Source organism: Sipha flava, unplaced genomic scaffold (genome assembly GCF_003268045.1).
Source record: "Sipha flava isolate LNK unplaced genomic scaffold, YSA_version1 250_pilon_pilon, whole genome shotgun sequence".
NCBI lineage: Eukaryota > Metazoa > Arthropoda > Insecta > Hemiptera > Aphididae > Sipha > Sipha flava.
In genome coordinates, this window is record NW_020272902.1 from 750,164 (window position 1) to 769,473 (window position 19,310).

Consider the following 19,310-nt stretch of genomic DNA (forward strand, 5'->3'; position numbering starts at 1 on the left):
AAATTAAAAAATTTGTTTTAATGAAAAATAATGAATAATAAATTGTTATTTTATTTTAATCAGTATACACTTATACATTGTATATATATATATATAAAAAATAAATAAATAAAATAAATATTACAATTTAATTGTAATGTGTTCCTTGGGTTTGTTTTGTAGCACTTAATTTCTGAAAGCTGGTTCCGTACTTGATAAATAAATTCATAAGGCTGAACTCAAAAAATGTCTATTACGACACTTATTTTTTAATTAATGTGCATGATGAAAAAGCCTTTTCCACAAACACAGTTATCAAATATTTTATAGTTACTTTATTAATTCAAATTCATACATTTTTTTCATCTTCTCCGAGTACTCTCTCGTATCTTTTCGCGTACCAACAGGAGTATGCGTACCCCCGATTGAGAAATGTTAGTATATACTATTATGTTATATTTAACTACTTATATTATTATACGGTAATGTATATCTTATCTTATCCATAAAGCTATTGAAATATTATCGTTTACACGAAATGTGACTAAACCATTGCAGTATTAGTATTTAATTGTGTTTGTGATGCCAAAACAGTATTTTTTTTTTATAAATGTTAATTTGTACAATGCATATATATAATCAACGTAAAAATAATTCTAATTTATATTTTAATTTAGTTTATAACTAATTTTAGCGACCAAAAATGTCCAGTGTTTAAATGTTCACTGTACATATTTAAAGTGTTGATATATAATAAAACAAAGAGCACATCCGTGACGCATTTTAAAATATTCACGGTTTACGGTAAAATACACAAGTTAGGTTAGGTAATAATATGAACCCGGTCTTAATATTGTCACAGTTATACGATGCTCTACGAATAATTACTAATAGTGCTGAAAGTTGTTCGAAAGTCTCTCGCATAAACTCATTGGGGACATGAACTTTGATCTTTGATTTTATCCGATTTAATTTCCCGGGGATATTGCCGGAAACTGTATACCATCATAAAACGTTCGTCCACGTTCGACAGGAAAACAATGACCTTTGTCTAGTTAGTGTAGTAAGTTTACTCGATACGCTACGCGTCCTATATTTCAAGTGTGCCGGGAAAGAAAACGTCGATCTCCGTGTGTGTGTTTGTAGTTCACACGTTAAACGTAACGATTTTTATTTAAGACCTTTCTTCGTTCAATAATTTATTTAATAATTATTGGTTGTAGGTATAAGTTATTATACACGTAATAATTATTAAATATACTATGCGAATAAATTAGTAATCCATGAATGAAAATCTAGATTAATTGGTTTAATAACACGTTTGGAGTATATTAATTTTAAGTTTGCCAAATTTTTTGCCAGAAATAAAAAATCATTGCGTAATGTATAATTAATATAATATTATAACATATATTGAATGGTACTTGCATTAGAATCAATGAAATACATAGGAAAAAATGTTGCGGAATACATTTTATTTACGTGCGTTACGCCAGTTACTCCAGCACCGCCCATTAGGAAAATTTGATTTTTCATAATAATTAGCACGTTATTAGCATAAATTTGCAAGACCAATTTCGCAATTTGCATGTCATCCATTTCTCCAGAATCGCAAAAATTAACGGGCGCTGCTGGAGAAACATTTCGCCAGCACCTCCTAATCGCAAAAATGAAATTTTTTATATTTTTCATAGCCATTATTTAGCACGTTATTAGCATGAATTTGCACGACTATCACCGAAATTCGCTTGATCGTTGTTTCTGTGCAATAACGTATCCAAGAATTTGCGCGTTTCGCCAGCACCGCCCCAAATTGAAATATTATATATTGGGTTAAATTTGAATGTAATGATAAGTATCATTGTATACGAAATACGATTCTGAACGGAGATGATTTATCAGTCTAGGATATATTATATTTAAATATTGATTTATATTTTATTTTATTTTATAGTAATTTATTTTTCAATCAGGACGGGTTGGTGGTTGAATATGGTTAATCAAATTTTTCCGATAATATTGCATGTAGTTATTACATTTCCTTATATTATCATAAGTATAAGTAGTATGTATTTGTATGTTCTGAGTTCATTTTTTAAAGGGAGATTTAAAATATTTGACCGACAGACTCCTGGTAAATTTTTATTAGTTATCGTGCTCATGATTTTTTTCAAAAACCTATATGTATGTTCTGAGTCCATTATTCTTATAAATTAATTTCGATAAAATAAAAAAATTAACTTTTTTTTTTTTTAAATACACAATTATTTTATTTCCCAAAATGTCAACACTATTTTTATTACAGTACAATACTTTTTACAATATTATTTATATAATTTTTACAAATTTCTTAACTTCTCTACTAAGAGGTACATACTCTATAATACGATCATGAATTAAAAGACAATAAAAGACAATAAGCACTCATACCCTCTAGATTTTCCATAGCTTCAATTTCTATGCTATACGTCAATAGTCGAAGATGAACCTGTATCGTTCTGTTTAGAACTATCTATCACAACAATCGGTGCTTTAGTCTTGAAATCATCTGGACTTAATATCAGTTTATCTTCTTCTTTCCCATAATAAGATTCTTGAAAAGATGTATACATATTGTATAATACTGCATAATTTTTTTTAGTAAAAACTAAATTTAAATTATCGAACGGATAAATAACAGAGTTTAAAATAACTTTTGTATTATGTAATTTACAATGTTTGAAAATATTTGCATCTTTTACAATATTATTTTTTTAAATTCTTTTGTAAACCTATCACGACATATCGCGGTTTTTCTAATTTTGATGTTGTTTTCAAACTATATTTCTAGATTTTCCAAGTTCTGGATATTCATAGGTTTCTTACGATCTAAATGGAATAAATAGACTTTTTCCTTTCTCTATAATTTTTAATAATTTAAGTCGTTCAGAATCATCTACACTAATTTGCGGAATTTTCCAAATTACTTTATTAAGTATGATGCTACCTGTAACAGTAACTGAGTTTACATTTTTACTTATTAAGCTATTTAAATCAATATTATTTCTTGTTAAAATTAATTCTATTCGAGAATTTACCAATATTTTTTTAAAATTTTCGAAAAATCCTAATCAGTATTTTAATGGTATACAAACACAGAATTTTCATTTATCATTGAGTATAGTCTTACTGTTTAAATTCCACTCCCCATTCTGATAGCAATAATTATTTGACGTATATGTTAAATATCCTTTTAATGAACTAGTTATTCCGAGAATAAGTGTTCTATCATTTTCTACACCAATAATTTTTAATCGAACCTGATCAAAAAGAAATGATAAACTGTTATTTTACAATGTTACTGTTACTAGATCTTCTATTTTTCCCTCGATATAAAAGAAACTTTCATGTAGGTAAGGATGTATATCCGTTTGTTGGACCCCAATTCGTACTTCATCGTTTGGTTTAAACGAGTTAGTATATGGAGTATACAAATGATATTCAACTTTGTTTATTTTAAAATCTATAATATAATTTGAATCAATATCTAAAATATCGCTTTCAGGCATTTTTTCTGATTTGTAATCCTAACTGTTTTAATATTATTTTGCTTTTACGAGTTAATTTTATATTTTCAGGTTTTCGTTTAGTTATTTTTGATTGTAACTCTGTTGAATGACTAATCGGTTTAATCTATTGCAACTGTTTTATATTCTTAAATAATAACCTCAATTTTCAAGATTTAAACGTCTTATATGTAATACAACTGTAATTTCTTCATTAAAGTTTTGAATAGGATTATTTTCTTGATCGACTAAATTAATATTTATTGTATTAAGAACTTCAGTATTAAGTTTTTAATATATAAAATTAGCTAGCGACTCGATTATTTTAGTACCTGTCCTTTCACTAGGGAAAAATTCGTATATCGAGTGAGGTTGTGAACCATTTGCTAAATTACTTAAGACTTTTATAGAATTAACGGCGTTTATATCAATATTTTTCGATGATCTAAAATTTGATAAACCTAAATTCTTATATATTTTTTATTTAAATCCTAACAGACTTGCTAGACTGTTTTCAATTGTAAAATATATTGGGTAATTACAGTTAATTACACATTTCATACGAGTGTTATCAGTATTCATGGTAAAATCTTTAGGATCATTATACATTTTGTCGTGTCTATCTATAATATTTATACTTTCATTATCTTCATAAATTTGGTTGCAAATATATTGAGTAATATCTTCAATCTCGTAACAGCTGAAAGGAAGTTTAATATCTAAATTTCGTTGTCGTATAATAATTCGAAAATTGTACAAACTCATTCACATTCGGAAACATATATATGTATGCAAACATAATAGTGCGATTTCTGAGTTTTTTGTGTACATTTATTGCTGGAAAATAAGTTGATGATAAAGATGTAATTTCATCTGACATACTTATAGTAATTGATTCATCTATTTCACTAATTTTAAGATTTAATAGGTCTTATATGAAATATGACTGTTATTTCACCATTAGAAATAGTAGGATGTAGTAGGAAATAGTAGTTGTTCTCGTGATCAATTAATTCAATTTTTATTTTTTTAATGATTGCTGTCTTAAGTTAAAAATATATTAAATTAATTGGTGATTCAATTATTTTAGTTCCTGTCTTTTCGCATGGGAAAAATTCATATATTGAAGGTGATAGCTGACCATTATCGAATGAACCTTTATAGATTGACATACATTTTATAGAATTAACATTTCTTGTAAATTATTTTATCTGATTGATGATATGAATGATCTCTTTGAAAATATTGGTATTTTATTTTCTGAAACCCAATTGCACATACTAAACTTTTTTCAATTGAAAAATCTATCGGATGATTACAATTTAGTCTACAGTTCATAGGAGTATTTCCAATTTCTAAATTAAATCTTATACTCAATTAACTTAACTGAGTTAAAAAATATCATTAACTTACCCAGCCTTGGTTATTTGTATAGTATTGTAAACACTTTGAAATAATTAAAGATTTTATTATTGGGAAGCGCGTCCGATATAAAACGTACAACACAACATAATATAATGGAAATTAAATAACTATGATGTCCGATAGAGTATAACAGTGTTTATTATGGTTATAATAAACATAGGCACTTGGGCATATTACTAATTGATATTAATGAATTAATAGAATCGGTACATTATACACAAATAACTAAAACGATGGTGTCATGCGCACAGCCTCCGTGGCGGTCCATGTCGGAGGTCATCGTGACGGTACCTGAGATCACCCTCTTATGATATATGGGAGACCGGGTGTCGCATTGACGGTGTGCTTCGTGGACTGGCGGTTGATAAGAAAAGATTGACGCAGCCGTCGACACCCGATGAATTATTTCGAAATAAACATTTCCGGCTCCCATCCGGTAGGTTTTCGGTACTGTTGCTTTTTCGTTTCGAGATTACGTTTAGGACATTTTCCGGGTTTTGAAACATGGTGTTGACACGTTTTAAGTCGCTCGAGGGAAAACTATCATCCAGTCAAAAATTGAAGTTGTTGTATTCAAACTTTGTACCGGAATACTTATATTTTGGTTACATGTCCGTCGCGACTTCTTCCGACACTTATTTCATTCCTAATCACGTATTTTTACATATTTTTTACTATAGAAATACTATAATCTACTTCAAATTTTTAAATTTTTTAGAATAAAAAATATACTAACAATTACAATTAGCATGAAATATATATATATATATCACACTGAAAAAAGAAAATAAATAAATCATCTTATAAATTACCAAGATATAAATACTTAGTAATAAAATCTTCACTGTTGAACCCTATAATATAGGGCATATTATATCCATGATAAAGGACGAGCTTAAGAAATTAATTCTCATAACTTAACGGAAGATTCACTAACTGCCTAAATATAAAAAATATTTTAAAGTTGTATTTGGTTATATTATACATTATAATTTTGTTAAATTCTGCGTCACCATCACAAATTAATTTTACTAGTACCTAGTAGTTAGAAATAATTAATGCTGTGCCCATTGGTCGTGTCTGTTTCAATTTGATGATTAGCTACATTATGATTTATTATATTGAGCAGCAGCTTTTCTTAATTAAGACGTGGGTTTTCCATTGATATCAATTATTTTGATGGCTAATAATCGGCCAAATATCGTTGACATGGTAAACAGCTTTAGTTTTATCGTTACATATTCATTTTCTGTGGTTACTTTGTGAATTTTTCATGTGCGTCATCCAACAGTTTCATTGTAATTCAAATTTCTAACAGTCTGTGGATAATGTAGATCAGAGGTGATAAAATGTTCCCGTGTACAAATTTATACAAAAATGTTAGATTAATTTTTTTATGTCGAAACGGTTTTTATAATATTTTATTGTAAAAACTACAATGAAATAATAATTTAATTAATCATAAATATGATCTTATAGCATACGAATTTATTGGTATTCGTTATTTGCAGATTCCGCATTGTAGTTAAACTAAACAATTACTTAGATGAAGATAAATCAGGTTTTATCTAGGTGTATATAATTTGTATATGATAATTTTGTTTCTCATTAAGATTTTTAATATCTGAAATCATTAAAAAAAATGTATATAAAGGCTCAAAAAATGATTTCAAATAAAATTTAAATTAAGATATTATTGTTACTCTTAACTACCTTTGTTGAATTTTCAATCTTTTTTTATCTTCAAATATTTATTATAGTTTATACATTTACACACACCAATTCAAGGAAGTATTTGTAATAATATATGTTAAGATAATTAGAAATTTATCCATATAAAATAAAATGTAAACTACTATCGACAGGATGTTTCCCATCACTGCAGTTTATTGATGATTGTAATAAATATAAAAATCATAGCACTCTGCTTCAAATGACAACGGAGTGTTTAAAATTTTAATAACTAGAGTTTAAAAATCACACCATATGTGTTTAACAAATTTTTATTATTTTTAATAGTAATAAAATTAAAAATGTATGATTATTATCATACAGTTATTCATGATAATGATTGAATCAATTGCACTTTCAAAAATGTTGTAACATTATATTGGTAATGCGGTGATTTTAACCCAGAGAACTCATTGTGATTAATTATCATAATCATTTTTTGAATTCAATTTCATGTAATTAATATACTATGATAAATACTATTAAACTAAATTTATAAATTATACAAAATAAGTATAAAGTGATTTTTCAACTATAACGTTGTAATATATTTCACCGTTCAGCAAAATCCTTATACAAATTTTTTTGTTCATTGATCATTTTATAATTGTAAATCGGTGTCCAGAATATTTTATTGATACTCATTAGAGCATTAATATTTAAATTTGCAGTACTGTAATGTTGTACAGTCATTCAAATGATAAAAATATCATTGGAACAGTATTTCCTATCGTGTTCAAGTTGATTTCGATTATAAAGAAAAAAAAAAAAATGACAAATTAAGCTTACTCTGAAGAATTTTTATATTACTATATAAGAGAAGCTTGTGTAAAATGTAAGTCATTGCGATCTGTGAATAAGACTGACGACGACGCTTATATAGAGGAAAAGCCCATTTCTTGAGATTTTTGTTTTAAATTGGATTTTGGCCGTTACCATAAATTTGTTGAAGGCAAGGTGTTGGCCATAAACAAGTGACAATGAGCTCACTGGCAGAGCAAAATTAAGCCATTTTATAAACTTGTACGAAAAACTTCTTTGAATAAAAAAAATAATCGCTCGAATATTTCATATGAAAAAAAAAAAATCAATAAATTATAACACAAATATATTCAAATATATAAATGATAAAATAATTTGGTGAAAATTATATAGTACCTATTTGTAAAGAACTATTCAGTTGAATTTTGAAAATTCGTATTTTATTAGCATGGTTCATAAGCGTGCACAGACCTATATTTCATAGGTTACCTCAGTGGCGTAATTTCAAAATTTGGGCTTGAGAGCGAATTTTTCAACGGTCCTCACTCATCCAGGTGTAAATATTAAGAATATCTGAGGGGGTGCATTCACCTTACTAAAATTATTGAAAATTTTTTTTTAAATATAATTACATATATTATTAAATATTTACTATTTACTATTTTTTTTTAAATATAATTACATATATTATTAAATAGTAAATACACATCTTATTATTTTAGAATCATTTAATTTATAATAAATATTTATTATATTTTTATTACTTAATATTATCGATGTACAAAAAAAATTAGTAAATAATTACCGTTATAATGAATAAAAGTTAAGATCTTTAAATTATAAAACTAATATTGTATTCTCTGTAGTACCATACTCATGAAAATTACGTTGGTATAATAATATTCACACTAATGTGGGCTATTGCTTAGGGTAATAATAGTTTTGAATTATTAAAAAATAAATATTTTTATCAGCAAGAAAACTAGCAATATGATTGGGGGGGGGGGGGGCTAATTTGTATTTACAGAAAAACAAAATTTCTCATTTTAGTAAGTACATATGTATATTAGTTATAATCAGGGTTCGTAAGTTCATGCTCTAAAAAATGCCTAAATAAGCATGCATTTATGCACTTAAAATTGACAAAATATGCTTTGAAATATGCATTTATATGCACTAAATATATAAAATGATGCACTTAGAAAATACTCACTTAAAAAAATCATAAATAATTTTTGAAATAACATGAATTATGCATTTATTTTTGTTATAGCTATATTTTATTTTATGTTACAAATAAAAAAAAATAGATTTTAAATACTATTTAATACTATTCTTGAGCCTTCATTAACTGCGTACTCGTGTACGTCTTTGTCAGTAATTCATTTTAAATCTGAAACTTTTGAAACAAATTTATTCGTTAAATATACGAGTATCAAGAAGATAAGAAAAGATAATACAATTTCTATTTTTAATTTTATATATATTTTCCATTAAGATTTTCGTTAAATTCTAATAGAATGTTGTATAATATGCCCGATAAAATAAAAATATGCATAAATATGTCAAATATATAAAAATATGGCAAAAATTTAAAATCATGCAAAATAAGATATCACATATTTAATCGTGGTACCTTGAAATGGATTTCTATGTCATATAGCATTAAATACAACTTTGCAAGATTTATATGTAAATGCATAAACTTACGAACCCTAGTTATAATGTGTTTTATTATTATAAAATATGAAAAATGAATAAGCTCATTAGTATTTTGACTAATTTTCAATTAAAGACACACCTATTAAGTATTTATTACATACTTACATACATAGTATATAACACGTTAAAATTGGGGACTAAAGCTCCTTAGCACCCCTTGGATCTGCGCCTGCAAATCAGCGTATATTATATGCAACGTCTCTATGTGTTCTTATCAATACGTCATGAATTTTTTCATATTTTCTGTCCTATATCCTATTGGATATAAATACAGCAGTCAATAATCGACTAGTCTTTAAAACATACGTTTCCTATATAAATAACAAATAAACGATTGTAACGATTATACGATATCGTAGTTTTGATATTGATAATAAAAAAAAATCACCAAGAAAATTATTTTTGTTTTTTTTTTTTTAAGTGTTTTGTTTTATTAATTAAAAAAATAAGAAATTTTTATTTTTAAATTGAAATTTTTAAAACTAATCTTCATTCTCGATTTGTTTACAATTAAAATTTTAGTTAATTTGTGTAACTATTAAAAACTAATAACTATCATTAAATATGTTGATGAATCATACATCAAATGCCATGACATCTTATCTTTAGTTATTTACAATGATCTCATTTAATTAATTTGAGAAAAGAAATAAAAATATGTTATTGTGGAATTTTTTATTTAATAGTTATTATTTCTGAACGGAATTTGTTGAGCAACTGTAGGACAGAAAAATATGTTATGCGTTTAGTAATTTATTTTTTAAGATGAAATTATATTTTCCCGTATTTTAATTGTTTTTTTCTTCGAGAAATATTCTATACATATGAATTATTTAATGTTTGAATAAACGTTATGATGTTTAATCATATTTTACTTTAGAATTTGTTGTTATTAGAAATGTAGTACTTCCTGTTACCAGTGGCGGCTCGTGGACCGAATGAAGGGTGAGGTAAATATTTTCAAAATGTATATAAAATCTCACTTGTGAGAATCATACCAAGGTTCTTTAAATGAACGAGAATATATCTTTGCATTTGATATATTTAAATATTTAAATTATTTAATGCAATTACAGTTCGACCGTCGTTTAATATCGCACGTTTGTTATTTTGACTACGGCGGAAAATGGTGTTTTTAGTAACTTCATAATAATGTCATTATACGGAAACATAATCGTTATAATAGTATGTTGTTATTAATTGTATACAGAGTTTAGTTGGCACATAAATAAACTAAATGTATTGTTCTTGGTGCATTATACTTACAAACGTGTGAATCTTAAACGTGCGATATAGTGTCTATACCAGTTGTTCCCAACCGGGGGGGAAATTCTCCCCAGGGGAGAACTTGGATACAAAACGGGGGGAATATATTTTTGATGATATAACGATAATTTTATTTGCTTTGCGAGCATTAATCCCATTTGTATCGACGTATCTCTGTGAGTCAGGCTTTTCTACGCTTTTGCAAATAAAAAGAAAGCAAAGAAATCTGTTGGATATGGAAAATGATATGCATTGCGCGTTATCAAATATATCCTCACGGATTATAGACTTGGTAAGAAAAAAACATACTCAAATTTCGCATTGAATTAATTTTACCATCATATATAATAATTATTTATAAAATCGTATTCAAAAATGTATTAATTATAAAGTTGATTTGTATTTTATTTTTAAAATGATGATAAAAAAAAAAATTTCATTAGTTGTATAATATAATATTATAATATATGTAGTTATTTTGCAAAATTTTCTTCGTATGGATTACTAAAAAAATCATCTAATTTCTAATTTAAGGGAAGAGGGCATGAGATTTTTGAAAATGTACAAGGGGGAATGAAATAAAAAAGGTTGGGAACCATTGGTTTATACTCATGCTAGTCGTTATAAAAATTAATACAAGTTAATACAAGTCATTAATTACAAGTATCAGGGCTTAGAACCGAAATTAAAAATACCGATATTTTAACTGAAACCTTTTGAAAATATTGGAACTGAAACTTTACTGAAACAGTTTTTTTGATTTTCTTAGAAACCTAAACGCGAACCGAAACCGATATTTGTTTGAAGATAATTTTTCGGTTCCAGTTTTATTTATATTTATTTATTAAGATTTTTTTTAAGGGTTGGATCAGTAGTTTGTATGTATTTAGTTGTATTTAGAGGTTATCTTGAATGGCAATTGTTTCAGAGGAGGTTTGAGAAAATATTTATTTCTGCGGAAAGGGTAAAGGTGTAAGTTTTTTGTGTCTTTTTGTTTGAAATCCTCCAAAATTATCTGGGTTAAAGACACTGTATTGGGCGCATTTTTTTGGATTGTTATGGTCTTTTAGACACTGGTACACTGGTTATGTTTTTGACTTGAAATCATTGTTCTATTACTTAATCGAAAATAATATTCTTGTCGATAGAGAGGTGAAGATTTTTGATGAAGATTCTATAATATTTTGATTGATACGAGTGAAATGAAACGTTTTTGTTAGGAAATCTAAAAAAATGCGCAGTAAAAATCTAAGAGCTGGATTTTAGTGGTTTAACACCTTTTGTGATAGTTTTGTAGACAAAACTAGAAGCAATGATTATTTTTGTAAGTTTGAGTTTTAAAACTCAATTTAAAAGTTGTTTAAATCAATTTCCACTTAAATGCTTGATTAAAAATTGGAATTAGATTGGAGAAGATTTATTTTAGTATCGTTACTTTCATTATTGTTTTCAGTTGGTTGATTGAAGTTGTTTTCCATAGGTTCATTTACAATATTAGGTGAGAATGGGACGTAATAGTTTTTTTTTAAACAAATAAAGTAATGTATGTATCAAAATTCTGAAAAAAGATTTTCTATATTTAGAGGGTGGAAAAGCATCAGATCACCATTATGGAAGCCCATAATGGTGATCTGATGCTTTTGATGGAAATAATGTTTTTAAATTTTGATTCAACTAATGTGGATTCACTCAGTACCATGGTCGGTGATGTATTCAGAGAATTTTTGAATTTTTAATTACCTTCGTTATAGAAAATCAAATTTAAAAAAAAAAAAACATAACATTTACTAGCTTATTTAAGTATTGGTGAACCTAAAAATATGGTTGGTGATCTTTGTATTGAGAATTGTTGGTTTAAATGATAATATTATTTTATTATAAACCTATATAAAAGAATAGGCCTTTTTTATGTTCCAATATTCTGACTATGCTATTGAATTTTTTTCTAATTTTTATTATTCCATTTGTTATTCCGAATATTTTTTCAAGTGTCAGCACGTCATCCGAATTTTCTTTTTTTTTGTCTTATGAGGGAATTGGATGTATGGTATTTAAAATGTATGGATTTTTTTTCCTTTTCATTTTTTTACCGCATTTATTTCATTCTTGGTATAAACTATTGTAAGTGCGTTGTAAGTGTTTTCGTTCAGTTCCTTCAAGGATTTCTATTTTTGGCCGTCTTTTTTTGCTGTGACTACGGTTAGTGTGTACACAATTGTTGTCTCCGTTATCACTTCGGTATTTCACATTATCAATAATACACTAATTTACTGCCTTTTTTTGGATCCGCTGTTTTCCCTCTTGGAGACTTAACACTGGTTACTGAACTACTTTAACTCCTGTCTACTAGCTATACATGCATTTTATTTTACATTACTGTTAAGCTGATAGTATTTCATTGCGCCATGCTTAATACAAATAAACCTGCCACTCGTAGCATTAAATTACTGACTGTTACTACTCCAAAAGTTGCCTTTTCATCTGGTGGTAGCAGCTCTTTTTCCAATGATTACATCATGACCGCGTTATTAGTTCTTCGAAATTAATTTTCTGATTCTTTCAAAAGACAGTTACTGACGCAAGTTAATCAATTTAAAGAGCTCAATAATGACATAGTAAAACTGTCCTCTCTTCTCGCTGAACTTAAAGCTGAAAATAACATTCTTAAGGACGAGGTTGATTTTCTTAAAGATAAAATTATGAGACATGAATCCTTGAATTCGCCTGCCTCTTTTTCCTCTGTTGCAGCTCAAGTATTCCAGGAAACGTATAAACGGGAAAGATGAAAAACTTATTGGTATATGGTATTCCTGTATCTTCCGTTGATTCTTCCTCTCAGCGTATCACAGATGACAAATTTTCATATGAGAATATTGTAATTCTTCTTATAGGCAATCTTCCTGCTCACTACAAATTGGTTTGTTTAGGTAAAGCTCAACCTAACAACAATCGCCCCTTGAAAATATTTTTTGAATCTAAAGAAAGCGCTTCTAATTTTTTAGCCAGCTATTACGACTTAAAGAAAAGTGGTACTAATTTTCCACCAAAATTTCGAATTTTTAAAGATAAGACTCTCCTATAACGTACCTTTCTGCGTAATTGCTACTCAGAACTGGATCGTAAATCTCAGGCTGTTGAAGTTGGACTGCAGATTACACATGTCAATGGTCTCCCAAAGGTCGTGTCGAACCGAACTAGGAAAAAAAATTTCAACCAGAAGCCCATATTAAACCATCCTTAACCTATTTATCTATTAGAAAATCAATTTCTGGTTTTTATTAAAACTGTCATGGTTTCCGGAAAAAAATTGTAAATTTTAAATGTAATGTAGTCTGTATAAACTTTGATTTTTTTTGTATTAACTGAAACTTGGTTGACCGATTCTTTCGATGATTGTGAACTTGGTTTAACCAATTATAATATTTATAGATATGATAGATGTTTTAACACTAGTAATTGTCTAAGGGGTGGCGGAGTACTCATTGGTATACGAAAAGATTTATTTCCAAATTAATTAAAGTTCGCGAGATTAACGTTGAATACTTATTTGTATTGTTCTTGGTTGGGTCATCTAAGTTCTTAATTAATGCTGCCTATTTCCCTCCTCTGAGTCCATCTGTTTTATATGAACATTTTATGTCCATCTTTGAAACTATTTATTATGATCTTCCTGAACACACATTCTTACTCTGTGGAGATTACATCTTACCTGATATTTCTTGGTCTAATGATTCACATGGTCTTATTTATACCTTATCTTCTCCTATTCGAGTATCTTGTTTTCCAGAATCTCTTGCCTTAAATAGATTCTATCAACAATTCCATTTTAAACTCCAAGGGTTACATTCTTGATCTTATTTGTTGTAATACCGATTCTGTTCATGTTTATGAATCTCTTGAACCACTAGTTCCACCTGATCCTTATCACCCTCTTCTTAATATTTCATTTCCTAATATCTGTACCCCTACTGTGTTTAATAACTCACATTATTTTCATAACTCCAAAAGACTAATTACAATTGCATCGTATCATTTTTGTCTTCCTATGATTGGATCTCTACTCTATCTAACTTTGACTTAAATACCTCGATTAATACCTTCATTGATACACTTCATAAATCAGTCCTGATGTTCATCCCTTTGGCCCACTTCAATCAATCCAGTTTTCCTCACTAGGTATCCAAAGAGCTCAAAACTTAAGTTTATCGTAAAAATAAAGCTCATGCAAAGTTTAAATCCACATTCAACCCTGCCGATTATAAAGCCCTGCTTCGCGCAAAATGTAAATACATATCCAAAAAATGTCATAAAAATTTGCTGAGCAGTCTGAAAAGTCCTTATCCTTGAATCACAAAAAGTTTTGGGACTTTGTACGCAAAAATCATGTTTATAACCATAGGCGCAAATATGGGGGGGGGGGGGGCTTGAGTAGGCTTAGCCCACCCAGTTTTTTCTATAGCCCACCCAATTTTTGAACGTAATGTGTAATTCCCAAATCCCATTAGTTATGTGTATTGTGTAACGGTTTATTGTCTTTAGAAGTTTAAATTTATCAATAATATGAATATTATCATTATATTATTATCAAACATTTTATCGCTAATCACGGACGAAGAGTATATAACTAGCCCGTGTCGTAAATGTTTTACATAAACAATAAACATGCGTATTGACGGTCTTAGAATAAGATAAGAAAAGTGAAAACTGTGATATTTGTTTAGCAGGCTGCGTTTCTCAATGCTTGTTATCGTTGAGAGTTTTGATTATAATTAATTTTATTTTTTAAACTATAAGGTGTTATTAATTTGTATTTTATCGCAGTAAAGTGTAAACGATTTCAATTTGAATGATGTAAAAGAAGTTATTGAAAAAACAAACATATCCGAACCTTTTTAAATTGTTACAAGTGGCTTTATCTATTTCCATAAGTTCAGCCACTCGTGAAAGATCATTTTCTTCAATGAGACGAATAAAAAATTGGCTAAGATCCTCCATGGCCCAAAATCGCTTTACATTTTAATCTATTTTGAATATAGAAAGAGATATAACTAACAAAGTAAATGTGGATGATATTTTAAACAAATTTGTAGAAAAGGACAGAAAAATAATGTTAATTTAATTTTGTAATAAATATTTAATAGCCAGAACTGTATATTTTATTTATTTATTTTTTTTTTTTTTTTATTAGCTTTTAGTATACAACTATGATAGCTCGACATTTACAGAGATTATAAATAAAACAATATTATACATTAAACATTAGTGTACATATTAAATAATGAAGCCAGCATCCAATATAAAGGAAATTATTAATTTGATGGCGGTAGTGGATTTTGTGTTAAGTATGGAGTGGATATTTAAGGGGATATTAAGAGTCTTAAGTTCATTAATTAAAATAATGCGATTGAGTTGAAGTGCAGGGCACTCGAGTAGAATATGGGATAAGTCACAAATGCATTCATTTAAGTGAAGAGTACAGAATGGAGAATCATTAAGGCCAAGTTTGAAGGAGTGACTAGGAAGAAGGTGATGTCCTATGCGTAGCGTATTAAATTGTACTATATATGGTCTATGTAAGTATAAGTTATTGAACCAGGTTTTTTTTAGGATATTTGGTGTAATATTTCTGTATCTTGAGGCGAATTCGGCAGGTAGATTGTACCAGAGAGAGAACCAAATATTAGTAGAGTATTGTTTTATAAGCGATGTGAAGTCAGAGTGGGGGAGTTGAGAAATAGAAGGAAAGATGAGATTGGATGAAGATTTAGCAAGGTGGTCTGCAACTTCATTACCATGTATGCCTGTATGACTAGGAACCCAAAGAAAGTGGATGTTATAGTTAGTTTGATTTAATGTAAAAATAAGGGACTTGATGCGAAGAATAAGTGGAGACAGGTGAGAGTTAAATGGGTTTGAATTTAAGGCTTGGAGGCACGACATAGAATCTGAGACAATTAAGTAATTGTTGGGGGGGGGAAAATTTTGAATAAGTTTTAGGGCTTCGGTGATGGCATAACACTCAGCTGTAAAGGAAGAAGACGTAGGAGGAAGGTTATTGTTAAAAGAGAGCTGTAGATCAGGAATATAGAATGCATATCCAGCGGAGAGAGGGGAGACTGATCCATCAGTATAAATCGCGATGAAGTTTAAAAAACGTTCATTAAGATAATTCAAAACGGCTGCATTAACCGAGGAAGAAGACATAGATTTAAAATCATTGGAGGATAGATCTAAAAAATTTATTATCAGAATGAATCTGAGGGGAAAAGATAAGAGAGTCGTAAGATTGCTCGTAAAGAGGGAGTTTAGTTGAATTGATAATATATTGGTGGAAATTTGAGATAGAATGTGCTATAATTGATAATACGGGCATAGATTTAGGAACACATCGCCAATTAAGGTACAGTGAGTAATAAATGTCAAAGATACGGTGATCGCTATAGGATAGTGATTTCAAGAGAAATTTGCCGGCAAGTCAGCGGCATCTGATATTAAATGGAGGGCAAGTAGATTCAACTTCCATAGCAGGGCAAGGTGTAGAACTGACGTAACCCATAATGGTTCTGATACATGAGGCTTGGAGTTTATTGATTTTTTTCCAATTAGAAAAGGAAGCCGATCCGAAAAGAAAGCATCCGTAATCAATTTTGGAGCGTATAATAGACAAATATATAGATAATAGACTTGAAGGGTGAGAGCCCCACCAAGTACCAGTTACCGATCGGAGGAAGTTGGACCATCGAGAAACAAACGCTGTGAGAGTAGAAATATGTGGAATCCAGCGCAATTTGGGGTCGAGAGTGATGTCAAGATAGGTAATATTGGGAACAAAAGGGATAACATAGTTGTTGAGATATGTATTAAGGTTGTTTAAATATCTACGACGAGTGAAAATGATCGATTTGCATTTTTCAGGGGCAACATCAAAAGACACTTTGATTAGAATATCATTCAGATCTATCAGGGCAGAGTTGAGGCTATCGATAGCAAGATTAAGATGTTTATTAAAAGAGAATATTACTAAATCATCAGCGTATATAAGACATTTATGACCAGACTCAGAGAGATGCTTTTCAACAATACTCATATATACATTGAATAGGATTGGGCTGAGGCAGCTACCTTGTGGAAGGCCAGTGAAAGTGGATCGAGTGTTTGACGATCTGAAGGGAGAGAAGAAAACAAGTTTTCTGAAATTGAAGAGAGCAGATTGAACATTACAGAACTTAGAGGGGACATTTAATGAGAGAAGATAGGTAATGAGGGTAGGAATGTTCACGGAATCGAAGGCGCCGCGGATGTCCACAAATGTGGCGACAAGGAATTCCTTATTATTAAAAGCATGGTAAATGTTACCAATGAAAGTCGAGAGGCATTCCATAGTACCTAAACCCTTCCTAAAGGCAAACAAGTTTGCAGGTAGAACAGAGTTGGATTCTAGCCACCAATCAAGTCTTGTTTTCAGCATATATTCGAAAACTTTGCAAAGAGAGGAAGAGAGAGCAATTGGACGAAAGGAATCATTAGAATTAGGTTTGGGGATAGGGATGACACGATAAGATGTCCATGAAGGAGGAACCTGATTGGATGATAGAATGTTATTCATAATAGATAGAAGGTAAACCAGAGCATTTGAGGGGAGGTGTTTTAGCATGATAGGTGAAATGTTGTCAAGACCGGACGCAGTAGATTTTCGTGAAGATATGGCTAAATTTAATTCTGACATGGTAAAAATATTGGTGAGAATATGGGGTGGAGAGTATAGAGAGTGATCAGAAGGGCAAATCTCTGATATAGAAGGGACATAGCACGGAGCGACTTTAAAACAAAAAGAGTCGAACCAATCGTCATTATCTGGAGGTCTGACTGGGTTGATACAGTTTTTATAGCGCTTAGCTGTTGACCAAAGGTGATGTATGGGGAAAGATGGATTTAGATTAGAACAAAATTTTTTCCATTTTTTTCCTCTTTTCATTTTTTAATAGCCTGGTAGTTTGGGCACAAGCGTTTCGGTAATTAATAAAGTCAACCATGGAGCCTGAGCGACGAAAGTTTCTAAAAAAGAAGGGTTCTGTTTTTGACAGCTTCGGTACAGTCAGAATTCCACCAGGGAGGGGAGGGTGGATAGGGATTGGAATTTAATCTTTTCTTAGGAATTGTAGAATTGGCGGAGTTGTTTATAATACTTGTAAAGGTAGAATAGGAAAAAACTGGAGAGGGAGAATTTGTCAATGAAGAGATAGAATTATGAATTTGAATAGAATACGATGACCAGTTGGCTTTATTGAAGTTAAAAGGTAAATGGATTGGAGGTGCGGAATCTAAGGCGGAACAAAATGGCACAGGATCAGCGATCCTGTTAAAATTAGTTGATATGATAATGGGGATATGATCGCTACCGTGAGGATCATTGAGGACTTGCCAAGATAAATTCCAGATAATATCAGGGGAACAAAAAGATAAATCAATTGCCGAGTTAGTTGAGTTGGGGTGACCCACATGTGTAGGACTACCATCGTTGAGAGGACAAAGACCTAATGAGTCAATGCAATCATAGATCTGAGAACCACGGCGGGATGTAAGTTGAGAGCCCCAAGCGGGATGAAATGCATTAAAGTCGCCACCAAGTAGCGTATTATGCGATATCAGTTTAAAGAATTCATGCCATAAATTGGAAGGAACATTAGAATTACTGGGGATGTAGCAGGACCAAAATTTTAAAGGAGGATGTGAGTTGATAAGATGCACTTCGATACCTATGATGTCGATTTTACAGTGGGTAAATCTATTTCTGGTAGCGATATCTAAAGGAATTTGTTTGGATTTGAGGGAGTTATGGACAGCTATAGCTACACCACCATAGCCATCGGAGCGGTCGGA

At 29.7% G+C, this 19,310-nt stretch overlaps 1 pseudogene; it reads right to left on the bottom strand.

The window, feature by feature from the left end:
- Positions 1-2,441: 2,441 nt before the first annotated feature.
- LOC112684495 lies at positions 2,442-18,405 on the bottom strand (annotated as a pseudogene).
- Positions 18,406-19,310: the final 905 nt, after the last annotated feature.